The sequence below is a fragment of the Pholcus phalangioides genome, unplaced genomic scaffold (assembly GCF_987345545.1).
Source record: "Pholcus phalangioides strain wild (caught in Gottingen) unplaced genomic scaffold, Ppha-v1.0 ptg000017l_1, whole genome shotgun sequence".
Lineage (NCBI taxonomy): Eukaryota > Metazoa > Arthropoda > Arachnida > Araneae > Pholcidae > Pholcus > Pholcus phalangioides.
Genome location: NW_028301610.1, coordinates 54,142,029 through 54,154,791, shown reverse-complemented (window position 1 = coordinate 54,154,791; position 12,763 = coordinate 54,142,029). Strand labels below are relative to the sequence as shown.

General features: G+C 36.7%; 1 protein-coding gene across 1 annotated transcript in view; it reads left to right on the top strand.

The window, feature by feature from the left end:
* Positions 1 to 12,763, top strand: part of LOC149074119 (neuromedin-U receptor 2-like) — a 149,969-nt gene that overhangs the window by 30,747 nt on the left and 106,459 nt on the right. The window lies entirely within an intron of this gene.

Sequence of the window (12,763 nt, the reverse complement as noted above, 5' to 3'; positions counted from 1 at the left end):
GTCACAAATTTCGGCATTTTCAAAAATCCGTGGTCCCCCACTCCACTTTTTTGAGCATATTTTCCCTCTTTAGGGAAGCTCCAAAGTTTTTAAACGCATTTTTTTCATTTAACGTAAAAATATTTTTTATTTCGCGCATATATCAGCATTCTTAAATGAATATTTTAAAATTTCTTATGAACTTTTTCATTTTTTGGCACTTTTAAATGCATATTCTTTTCATTTTTGCGTATATTTTTCATTTTTAGTCCCATACTTTAACATTATTAGATGAATTTGTTTCCATTTTCTCCACATATTTTTGATTTTGACATATCTCAGGATTTTTAAAAGAAGATTTATCTCAATTTTTAGTGTATATTTCAGCTTTTTTAGAGCATATTTAAGCGTTTTTAGTGTATATTTTGGAACTTTTTAGCGCATATAATCCGGGCTCTATTGATCTGCATTGGTTGTTTGACACGTTTCTCTTGTCTGCGTCTAGCGCCGGCGTTTATCATGCTACAGATATCGTTGCAACGCAATTCACGGTTTTCTACTGTGAGCAAATCGTTTTGTAATATATAAAAGTGGGTGTTGCTATTTTTGAATTTTTCGAAACTTTGTTTGCTGTGTCGTAATCGCAAGAGTTAAGGTTTACTTTCTCTCTTCATTCTTGAGCGCATACTTTGAAATACATATATCTCGAATTTCATTCGTATCCGTTTATTTTTGCGGCCGCTAGGGGTTCGTATATCAACAAAGTTATTTTATGACCACATGGTACATCCTAGTAACATGGTTTTAGATGCCGTCTTGCAACGGCAGTTTTGATCACTTTTGCTAGAGTGAGAATTACTAACGGTCTTGAGTGGCTACTTTCACTGTATGATACTGATTCATTCCCGGGGGGGGGGGGGGGGGCTCCATGGTTAGAGAATTGTCAACCTCTCCAACGGGACCATGATTCAAGGACTGCTAACTGGCTATTTGATAAGTCTTATACGTAACAAAAATGGGATTAAATCGTGACGGGTGTAATTGTGGACCCTTCAGCGACCCATCTATTCTCTCCCTTACGCCATCTTATCGATTTAATGCAGTTGTTTTCCAAGTATTCGTCGCGGCAAGCTGGCGCTATTAATGTGTGCTTAGTTAAGTGGTTTAAAATACTGTAGTTCCTTTCTAGATTGTTCTAGGGAGCCACTAATAGCGATAACTAGGACAAGAGAGCTGCGGGTGGCTAAAGTTTGAGAACCCCTGCTTTTTAATGAAATCGTTGAATCGATTGTGACGGCAGTGTATGTTGCGTAAACCATGTATAACCCGGCTCTATCGTCACAGGACGATTTCATTCATTTATTTATACCCTCAAATCATCGTTAGAGCCCTTTAACGATCATGGACGAGATATTTCGTCTAAATGCAAATGTAAGTTATTTCCCCCCTCCCCCGTTTTTTTCTATGCTCTTAAGGCATTCTCGACTACATTGAAAACGTTATTTTGCAACAAAATATCGATTTTTATCTATTGTTTTTGAATTTTTATGAAAGACCCACTCTTTGTGATTCCAAAACAGGCCTTGTTTTGTATATATGACGCTTAGAACCGAAGTTACGTCTACTTTAGTGTTGCGTTTGTACATACAACTATTTTCCGCGTGAATAAAAACTTCAAACGTGTTTTACGAAGAATGATATTTTCGACATTTTACTTGAGTTTGTGACATGATTTCTAAAAATTTATTCACTGTACCATTACGAAATTTTAGTATGATATTTTGCTTTAAATTGTTGAACCAAAATCTAAGGTCTATCACATATATTTTTTTTAATTACATTTATAGATGAAATATAGGATAAAATTTCAAAAAATTCACATGTACTTATACATTAACGTACTTGGGTGTAACTTATGAGCTTAATTAACATGCAATCCTTTAAATTTTTGTTCGTAGCCTGCAACATTACTAGTTAAATGTACTGAATGAACGAATGAACTTTGCCACTGGACTTATCCCGTAGCCGAGATCTCTTCCAGCTTAGCTTCGTGGCAGAGTCTAGAACACTATTTTGTCTCAAAAAATAAAAAACATACAAAATTTTTACAACATATTTTATGGGTAGTGTCGCGATTAACAATTTTGTGGTGATTACAGACGAGATGGGGTTGGGAGTTGGAGAAAAGGGTTTAGTTAAGAAGGGGATGAATGTACACATATTAGGATGGAGTTATGTTTTAAAGGCAATGTATTTATGGAGGATATGTTTTAAAGGCAATTGAGGGCCCCCCATGCCATCTCACATCTGTTATCTTACACTTGCCATATTATATACACAGGATACAAAAAGAAATGAGAATCTTATTGTAAAATACAAAATATCCATCGGAGCGAGTCATCTCGCTTAACACCTCGTTGGTGAGCAAATGAGTTTGATAACTTGTGGACCAGCATCAATTTTATTGGGTTGAGTTCACTCGCTCCGGGTGGATTTGATGAGGATATACAAAATAGAAATATTGTGTGGGGAAATATATACAATTAGGGTTCACCCGTGCCATCTCGTTTAGCACCTTATTCGGTGAGCAACATGAATACGACAATATCAGTAAGCACGTGTGTTGTGGACATGAAATGCATGAAGAACTTAAATAGAGGGAAGAGAAATACACATATACATACGTATATATAACTGCCAGGTCGACTCGTCTCGCCCTAAACCTATTTTGGTGAGCAATGTGGATGTAGTTTAAATGGGGGATTAATTATATATATCTGGAGAGAGCCTTAGATAAGGATCAACTTCGGTCTTGTAGTTTTGATTGACTCGCTCTGGCTGATTATATTTATATTTAAAAAAATGAATATATTATAAAATATAAACTACATGGTTATTAATATTAGAGCCCGGGTTATATGCAATTGCATATTTTAGCATTTTTCGTCGTTAAAGCATATAAATGCATAAAATTGCATAATTTTCAAAATAATGAATATTTTCATATACTTATTCAATTTTTCAGCGGATTTCTTTGAATTTTTCCAAGTTTGTCGTCTTTTTTTCCCAAATTTATATATTCTTTCGGACTTGCAAAGAACACTGATCACTAGAGAAAAGTATACGTCGCACCGCATAAGAAAAGAAGCGGAAAAGAAGATTATCATTTTAACTATTTATATTTTTTAGCTTTTGGGGGTGTCGGTCTCTCTTGATCTGCAAAGAGCAATCCATCACTAGTCAAAGGTTCGAAGTGAACGGTGACCATATGTTCCGAAACGGTCGTTATACTTCAGGGGGTGATTTAAGTAAATTTCACTGATGAATAAATGAATTCTATTTCTTTTTTTTTCACTCGTTAAGGAAACGCCGACTGGACCAATGCCTCATATATACAAATACCTACACGAGGAGATACGTATACGAACCCGGAAAAAAGCCGACTATTAGCAAATACATGTTAGGCGGCAGAGTGCAATAGACGCAGGATAGTTGTTCAAACTTTCACGAAGAGACATATTTCAGTTCACCATAAAAAAACGCGTTTCTTTCTGATTTTCGTATCTTTTGATGTTTCTCGGAAAAGGGAAAGAAAGAGAATATTTGATATTCTAAAAATATTTTAACAGTACAAATGAAAAAAAAAAAAACTCTCGCGACATTTTTCTGGTGGCAGACTATATCACCACTCCCACTATTTCTTAACTAAGAACCTAAGTTCTTCATTCACTTATTTTTAGCAGGATTTTAAAAATGCGAGGGGTAAACGTATTCGTTCACTTCGGTTTTTCTTTCACAAGTCTGCTGGCGTAAGCAAGTCGTGTTTTCCTCTTCTTCAGAAATTTTCTCCGTTTTTTTCTCGATAGTGACCGCATGGGCCGGGAATGCCTAAAACGAAAGGATGCAGAGGCGATTTGTTAAGGAAATGGATTTCCGAAAACCCTAAAGATTTGACTACAGATGGGCAAATAATATATTGCAGGCTATGTGAAAAAAATATTGCTTGCGAAAAGAAATTCTAGGTTGACCAGCACGTGAAAACGAGTGGACATACTGCTAGGAAAGGAAAGAGTGAACAACATTCTACGCAGGCACTGTTGTTGTTGACCACCGTTTCAACTTCGCAGAGTGAAGGGAAAAACGAATTTTCAATGGATTTATGCAATGCTCTGGTAGGAAGCAACATTCCTTTCTACAAACTAAACAATATAAAGTTTAGAAATTTTCTAAAAAAGTACTGTAAAAATCAGAATGTGTCCCGGACGAATCAACCATACAGAAAAATTATTTGGAGATTGTGTATATATGATCAAGTGCCAGGAAATTCGTACTGATTTGAAAAGCAACCATATTTTGATAAGTGTAGATGAAACCACTGATGTTTGTGGGCGCTATGTGGCACATTTGATACGTGGAAAAATGGATTTTAAAAGGCCATCTTGATCATATTTGCTCGCATACAAGGCTCTTGAAAAAGTGGATCATTTTGGAATCGCCAGATTTATAAATGGTTCTTTGCGAATTTTACGGCCGAAAAGTGATTCCTCCTGTGAAAACGCCCTTGCTTTTATCAGTGATGCTGCCCCGTACATGGTGAAAGCGCTCAAAGGGTTTCACCCCTAACCTTCTACACGTGACTTGCTTAGCTCATGGGTTGCATCGCATTGAAGAAAAAGTTAGAGAGCTGAATGTGTCCGTAAACAATGTCATTTCATCCGTGAAAAAAGTATTTGTGAAAGCCCCATTGCAATCAAAAGTGTACAAAGAAGCATGTCCAAATATCCCCCTGCCACCCGAGCCTGTTTCTGCCATAATTGCAGCAAAAGCGGGTTTTTCCAGTGAAACGCTGAAAAGAGATTTGAGTCTGATTCGAACACATTTGTTTTGGTTGCCGAGCAGCATAACCAAATTAGAAACCCGAGGTCTTTCACTAAATGAAGCCAGACAGGTTGTAAGGGAAGCTCAAAAACGTGTTTTAGACATTCCGGATTCTATGGGAGTGTCCATAAAAGAAAAATTGGAGATGGTGTTATTTGAATGGGGAAGATGTCCAATTACCATCTGAAATTCAAGAATAGGAAGCCACAAATTTTATAAATATTGCCCCGTAAGCTCTGTGGACATAGAAAGGACATTTTCTGTATATAAAATTCTACTGCAGGATAAGAGACAGAAAAGCATATCGTTATATATTGCAACAGGAATTATGCTACTTGACGAAGTAAGTTATTATTTTTGTGTAAGAATATTTTTAATTATTTCTTAATGACATGCAGTAAATTATGTGGTGGGTTTTCCGAAAACTAAATATTTTTTTTGCGCGGAATTAGCATATTTTTACGTTTTTTTATTTTTTGAATATGTTTTGGATTTTTTATTGCACGGTTATTGTTTTAAATTGTAGGATCAATCAATGCAGCCAATTTTAATGCGTATTTTTCGATTTTCAATATCATATTTCGGTTTTTGTAGTGCATATTTTTTCTATTTTTAATGCATATTTCAACGCTTTTTAAGGCATATTTTGACCTTTTTTTAGTGCATATAATCCGGGCTCTAGTTATTATGAAACCATTCATGCCCTCCCGCCTAGCACTCTCTCTAGAATAGCAGAATGAAAGACACCTGTGGTTATCACATTTACATCATTGTAACGGGAATGTCATAAAAATTCTAGTTCGGGTCCCGTTAGTACATGCTATATCTCGTGCATGTAATGGTTATGTATTAGTAGTGGCAGTCATGTGGATATGATTTTTGTTGTTTTTATTCATTTCTGTTTCCTCTCCCCCCCCCCCCCGCCTTATTTTCGTAATATTTAAAACATTATTTTATAAATCTGGTGGACAGATTTCTTGTTTTTCGTTGGCGTGCATATATCTGACAAGGCTTGTAATCCTTGCTGCTGTGTTTTTGTTTTTGATTATTTGAGTGAACCATTGTTTTCTATTGTTTTCGGAATATTTGTACATGTGTAGATGTTTTGTAAATTTTCACTCTGTCATAGTGAACTCTCATAGTGAACTGAAGTACCCACCATACCGCAGGCACATTTGTCTACTCGGCTCCCAAATTTGCTGCCATTTCTGGAGGGTTGTTTGTTTAAGTTGTCGCTTCAGGAGCGTTAGTGGGAAAGGGTTATCAATACAAGATTCATCGAAAGACTGGGTATTTGTGGAGATGAAGATTACAAGGAAGAAAATTCATCACTGCCCCCCGGGAACTCGAACCCCGGTCTCTCGCTTGCCGGACAAGTGCTCTGGAAGCAGATAGAAGCAGATAGATGGAAGCAGATAGCCCCGGCAAGCGAGAGACCGGGGTTCGAGTCCCCGTGGGGGCAGTGATGAATTTTCTTCCTTGTAATCTTCATCTCCACAAATAACCAGTCTTTCGATGAATCTTGTATTGACAAGTGGAGAGGACGTTTCTATATGCAAGGGTTATCAAGTTTATTGTCGCAGTTGATTGCTGGTTTGGCTAGAGAGTCTGCTCTCTAGTTTCCAAGATTACCTACCTACATGGGTCTTGGTCCGACCTAGGAAAATGGGGGTTATCTAATAGACGTCGCCTCAATACACGTACTATTGTGTTTCTATTTGTTGGATCTAGAAGTGCTTGAAGGGAGGAGCGGCTATCAATTATTATTAAAACTCGTTCTTCTGCTCCCGTTGCGTATTGTGCAGCTGCTTCTTATTAGTTAAATGTACTGTTAAAAACACAAAACATTTCATTAACAAATTTTTCGCAATCGTGTTTCAAATATTACGTGAATTTTGCCTAAAATTTGACATAAAAATGACCTTTACATAGAAAATCTATATACGGTCGAACTTGGCTAATGCGCAGTCTAAAGTCACTGGAAAAAGTTCGAATTGTCCAATTAATCTAAACTAGATCCGTGAAATGACTGAAAATTGTAACTAAATCATCAACTTATACAAGAATGACGTCACTCTCCGCTACCATACGAAGGTTTTTAACAACTGGCTGTTGCGAAGATATATTTCGGAAAGAGAGAAAATTCAACTGCTCCTGCGGAGAATCGAACCCACGTCCTTTTAACCTTCGTATGGTAGCGGAGAGTGACGTCATCCTTGTATAAGTCGTCATCTGGTGGCAACGTCCGCAGTTGTGAGCTTGGCCTGAGTCTGGTCCGGCCGTCCATGTACGGTCCCTTTCAGTGTACACGAGCTCCAAAGAAAGATTGAGAGATTCTGTGCCTCTGTGGTCTGGTGGTCTAGGGCGTTCACTCGGAAAGTGAAAGGACGTGGGTTCGATTCCCCGCAGGGGCAGTTTGAATTTTCTCTCTTTCCGCAACAATCTATCTATATATCTTCGCAACAGTCAGTTGTTAAAAACCTTCGTAAATCATCAACGTTCACATATAGGATAATTACGAATAATAAAAATTTTATAATTAGGTAAAAAACTTTTTCCGAAATTTTGATAATTTATAATTATATTAATTGATCTTAACATTATTCCACTGTTCTGGAATCAGCATCGTTGCAGAATTTCTTGACTACGCTCAAAGCCTGATTTACGGAAACTGTTCATGATCATTCGTTACTAAACTGTTTTCCAAATGTTGGTTATCATTCTTATGCTATATCACACACACACACAAGGAAATATACTTTCATTATCGTATTACAGTTTGTACTTTGACGATGAAAAGATTCAGATTTTGAATGGGACACCTTGATCCATAGGTATAACAACATAATCGATATCAAGTGGAATACATTCTGAATCCACTCCAGCTGAACGATGTTAAAGTGGGCATTAAATTGTCAAATAAAGACTAGAGGAAAAACTTAATTCTTTTAACCTTTTTTATTTGTCTTCAAACATTTGTTGTTTAATAACTTTGTCGAGAAAAGCCGGCTGACTTTTTGTAGAATTTTCCAAACTGAATTTGCTCATAGGAAAACATGATTTTTTTACTTCCAACCTCGAATTATAAAAAATTCGAATTAAACAATAAATTTTAATATTAAATTACATAGAAAACTCAGTGGGAGTTCGTAACTATTCGAATTAACCAAGTTCTATTGTATGCAAATTATAGCAGTATCTTCACAAATGTAAAGAAATTTAGTATTTCCAAATCATTCAAAAAAATATCAAACACTTATATTTTAGGGTGGAAAACTGAACTGATTCTAATTTTAATCAGGAGTGGTTCATTTTTTGTGATTAACGACAAAAACTGGAAAACTGGATTGTTGTCATCCAGCTGGGAAAGATATCTTAAAAAAATTGGGGTAAGAACTGTGTCATGGACACGGCCACATCTTTCGACGTGAATACGTTCTTTGTGCCCTGAATCGCGAGGTGATGACAACTAAATTTGTATAATCAGATTTGTATTCGGAATATCTAACGGATGACACCATTGCCTTTTATTTGCGTTGTGAACCTCTCGAGATATAGCACAAAACAATTTCGTTACCAATACGAACCACAAGCCTGGTGCTCAGACCAGAAGAAGTATTAAAACAAGAGTAGTATCATTGGATATATCTCAGAAATGCCTATCAGAAGACATCATTGATTTTTACTTGCGTTGCGAATCTCTCGAGATATAACGTAAAATAATTTCGTTACGGAAGTGGGCCCCCTGACCAGAAGAGATCTAAAATCATACTAAAATCAGAGATGAATCATTGCATTTGTCCTAACGAGATCTACCAAAGCCTCCTAGATAGTACTTCTAGGAGGCTTTGGATCTACCCGCAGCTGTCTTAAAAGCTTAGAGAAAACGTATATTTTACAAGAATTACAGGCTTTTAATAGCTAATGGACTTTTCATTTTTTCCCAACAACTTCAAACACACTATCCTCCATGGATCTAATTAAATTCTCTAGGGTTTCAACATCAAAACTGTACCATGCTTCCTCGATAGAGCTCTTCAAGTCATCAACAGTAGAATATTGTATTTCAATTTCAAACACATTTATCGTAAGTATGCCCCATATATTCCTAATAGGATTCCAGACAGAACTCGTTGATGGCTAGTCTAAAACTGATAAATTTCGCAATTAAAGAGCTTTTTCGTGGCAGCAGATCTTTGAATAGACACGTTATAATGTTGAAATGTCAAGTTTGATCCTCCTAAATCTTCTCCAATCAGTAGCAAATTGTTCTCGAGGATCTCCTTTAAGCATCAGAGTTTTCACGAACAATTTCAAAAGTTAACGAAGCCTGACCATTAGAAGCAAATACTGCCCATACCGTTATCGATGCTCCACGTTACTGTCTGCTGAAAACATTCGTTTGAAACATGTGAGTTCCATTTTTTTTCCCACTTTTTTTCACCACTAAGTACGATTCCAAACTATTTGTCTCCATAAAACATGATTGCGTGTGCCCATTCCAGTTTCTCTTCTTCACTTCTCTTTGGTGCTTCCTTGTGACAGGCGATTTCCTAACCCTGTTTTATGAATTAAATACAAGCTTTTCTGATCTGTATATGAACTGTATCTGTGGAATTTTTCCCTCCGGGATCTTTCATAATTTCATGCAAGGTAATTTTTTGCGTTGAAGAAAATATTCCAACGATTTCGTTTTGTACTGTCCGTTGCCTGCCACAACCAGGTCTTGGCTTTTGGGGGACACGTTGAGTCAATACTCGTCAGACACTTCATTTCTATCTGCTAAAATCAATAGCAATGCCTTTTACAGCCTTTCTTTTTGCTTCCAAATGAACTACTCGAAGGATTTCATCGTACAAAATATGCGACGACTTCGGCAATATTTTTTTAATGTAAACCAATCCGATAGCTTTCCGCTTTTATACTATCACGTCTCTGATACGCCATATAGACGCAATCTTCGAAATTTTCATATAACCGGAAGTTTTTTAAACTTTTGATACTGCTATTTTTCAAAATTTTGGGTTTAAAAAATCCAAAACTTATTTTCCTCAACAATGACCGAAGTTTAAAGTAGATTATTGCATTCTAATCATAAGTATGAGATCAAATTTTGAAACGGTACCCATGGTGCAGTTAAAAATCTATAGTGTCTAAACTTTTGAGACGGACTATATTTGGGCATATGGTTAAAAGTTTCAAGCTAAACTGGTATTCTAAAATAAACGAGAAATAATGATAGTGAAGCACGAATCTCCAACCCACTTTACCAGACAAGTGACTGTGTTCACAGCACTCCAGATTAAAAGCATTCCGTCTGTGGAAGAAATGATTGCAATATACACACAAAGCTTTGTATTTTCTCAGTAGCAGTATTTGCATCTGGAGGCATTGGCAGGTGCCGATGAAGTCATCCAAAAACCCTTAATACACTAATTGCCTCGGGAAGACAAAATCCAGTGTGTGTGGGACTGATAACGAAAGAATTGCTTCTTACAAGCCACAAACAAAGAATCTGATTTAGTTAATTGTAATTTTTTTTAATGTTCTCATGCTATATTTGATCAGTAATCATATCAGATGTGATCAGTAAATCGCAGAATAAAGAAAAGGATGACCTAAAGTTTCCCAAGAAGAAAGAATTTTCTTTCTTTTCTTCTTTTCTTTCTTTCTTTCAGTGAAAAATCTCTATTCTCTGACTTTTTAAAAGAGAAATTTTGAAAATGGCATATTTGAAAAACAGGCAATTTTCACATTAAATTGAATAGAAAACCTCAAGGTAATTTAAGATTCGAATTAATCAAGTTCGACTTTTAACCACGTTCGCCAGTATTTTGTTACGTAACTTTTTGCTAATTCACCCGGTATCGTCTTATGATTTAACCCTTTCAGTGGCAATCCCGAAATATCTCGTCAAACTTATTCTGCTTTATTTCAGCCACCCCGAAATATTTCGGCTTCTAAAAACACGTTGAAGTTGTTTCTACAGTAAAACATGTTTTCCATCCTCCAATCAATCAACTGCCAGTGAGCGGAGTCAGCGCTTGTTCAAGGTTAGATGAGAGAAAACGCGAGAAAAAGAGACTGTGTATGTTTTCTCCGCTTTCTTTCAGCACTGTGAAGATACACTGTGTAAATATACGCTCAGTATATAAATAATACAAAAAGATTTTTTCTCTAAAAAGTATTTCTGTTCCTAGAAACCACACACACGTAATGGTAGGTGTTTTTGTATCACAGTGAAGGAAATAAGAACGATGGGTGGAGTCAATTTTCTTTTTTTTTTGGGGGGGGAGGAGGAAGCAGTTATCAGCTCGCAATCGGAAAAAAAATATATTTTTGAAAATATGTGGCAATTTATGAAGGTTTTTCAATTTCAAATATGGCAGTTATAATACAATACAATACAATACAATACAAATACAACGCCACAACAGGCAAATTGCCCAACGAGGTGGCTGACTTAAGAACATCATGGATCCCCGAGCCATTTTTTTTTGGAGGCCCTACCTACTACTGCTACATCACACATGCACCCCGCCCCCCGCGGAACCCCCAACGAATCGGTACATGCGGGAATGTGCGTGTACGTGTAGTGAAACCTGACGTGAAGATTTTGTTTCTCTGTAATGCTTGTTATGTGTAGTGCTGCCATCTGCCACCAGTTTTTCTAACTATGAGTGAAGTGTTATGATTGAATGATTTATCGTTGTAGGACTGTTGCTCTCTGTGGCGAGACTTTTTAACGGGGAGATCGGCTCGCATTTGCGCCTTGAAGTTGGAAACCACAGAAAACCAACTTCAGCCGACTACCACTGTGGGGTTCGAACCCGGATCCTCGCATCGCGAGTCCGTCACTATAACCACTCGACCACCACAGCGGCATAATGCACAGATCAGGAAAATTTTAAAAACCGCTTAAAGGGTTAAAAGATATACGCGTCAAAAATAATCAAACAAATACTGAAATTCGGCCTCGTCCCATTAGACCCCACTTTCTCCTATATCATAATCAAAAATATCTCCTTTAAGCAGTGTTTCTCAACCACTGGGCCGCGGCCCGCTTCCGGATTCTGGCATCAGTCAAACCGGGCCAGGAGTGTTCCATCTTTTAATTTTACCCCATTTATTTTCCATTAGTCTTGTTTAAGACCAGGCCTTTCACTCGAAACAAAAAATGCTCAACCGGACCGCGGGCTTCCAAAGGTTGAGAACCACTGCTCTAAAGAATACGAAATACATAGAAAACCCAATCGATTTCGCGGGAGAGAGCCACTAAAAAAAAAAGGAAACAAAATGAAAATCAAATTTAATTTTTTTTCTTTTCCTAAATTTATTTAATTTGTCCTTAAAAAAGAAAGTAAACGTCTTATAATGGACACTAATCGATAATGTGTAGGAGTGGGTAAACATTTCCCTGTATAAAACATCGACAAGTATAAAGGTTAACACGAGACATTCTTCGTTAACAAGGACTTTTTGAAAGACGAGCCATCTTGTCTTTTGTATTTTTTTATTGGCCAATTTACGTTCCAGAAAAGTCTTTATGGAGCAAAAGCTTCACAAAATCAAATTGCCTCATAAAATTTAGTACTTTTTTTTTGTTGCTCTGTTGCGGAAAAACTATTCTGCTTAATGATTTTATTTTTGCTATCATTGTCATACAATGGTGATTATACAGTGTCCCTTTGCCGCAAATTACTGGCGAACCATTGATCCTAGAGGCACACTTCCAAATAGAAAAAATTATTCTAATAACATGTATATACATAGACTTCAGATATATATGTCAATCAAGGGGTTGCATATACCAATGTTCGTAAGTTTAGCAACAAAATCAAAAATGCTTATAAAAGCAAGTATTTTAATTCCTTTTTGTTGGAGTTTACTCAGATCATAGGGTGCG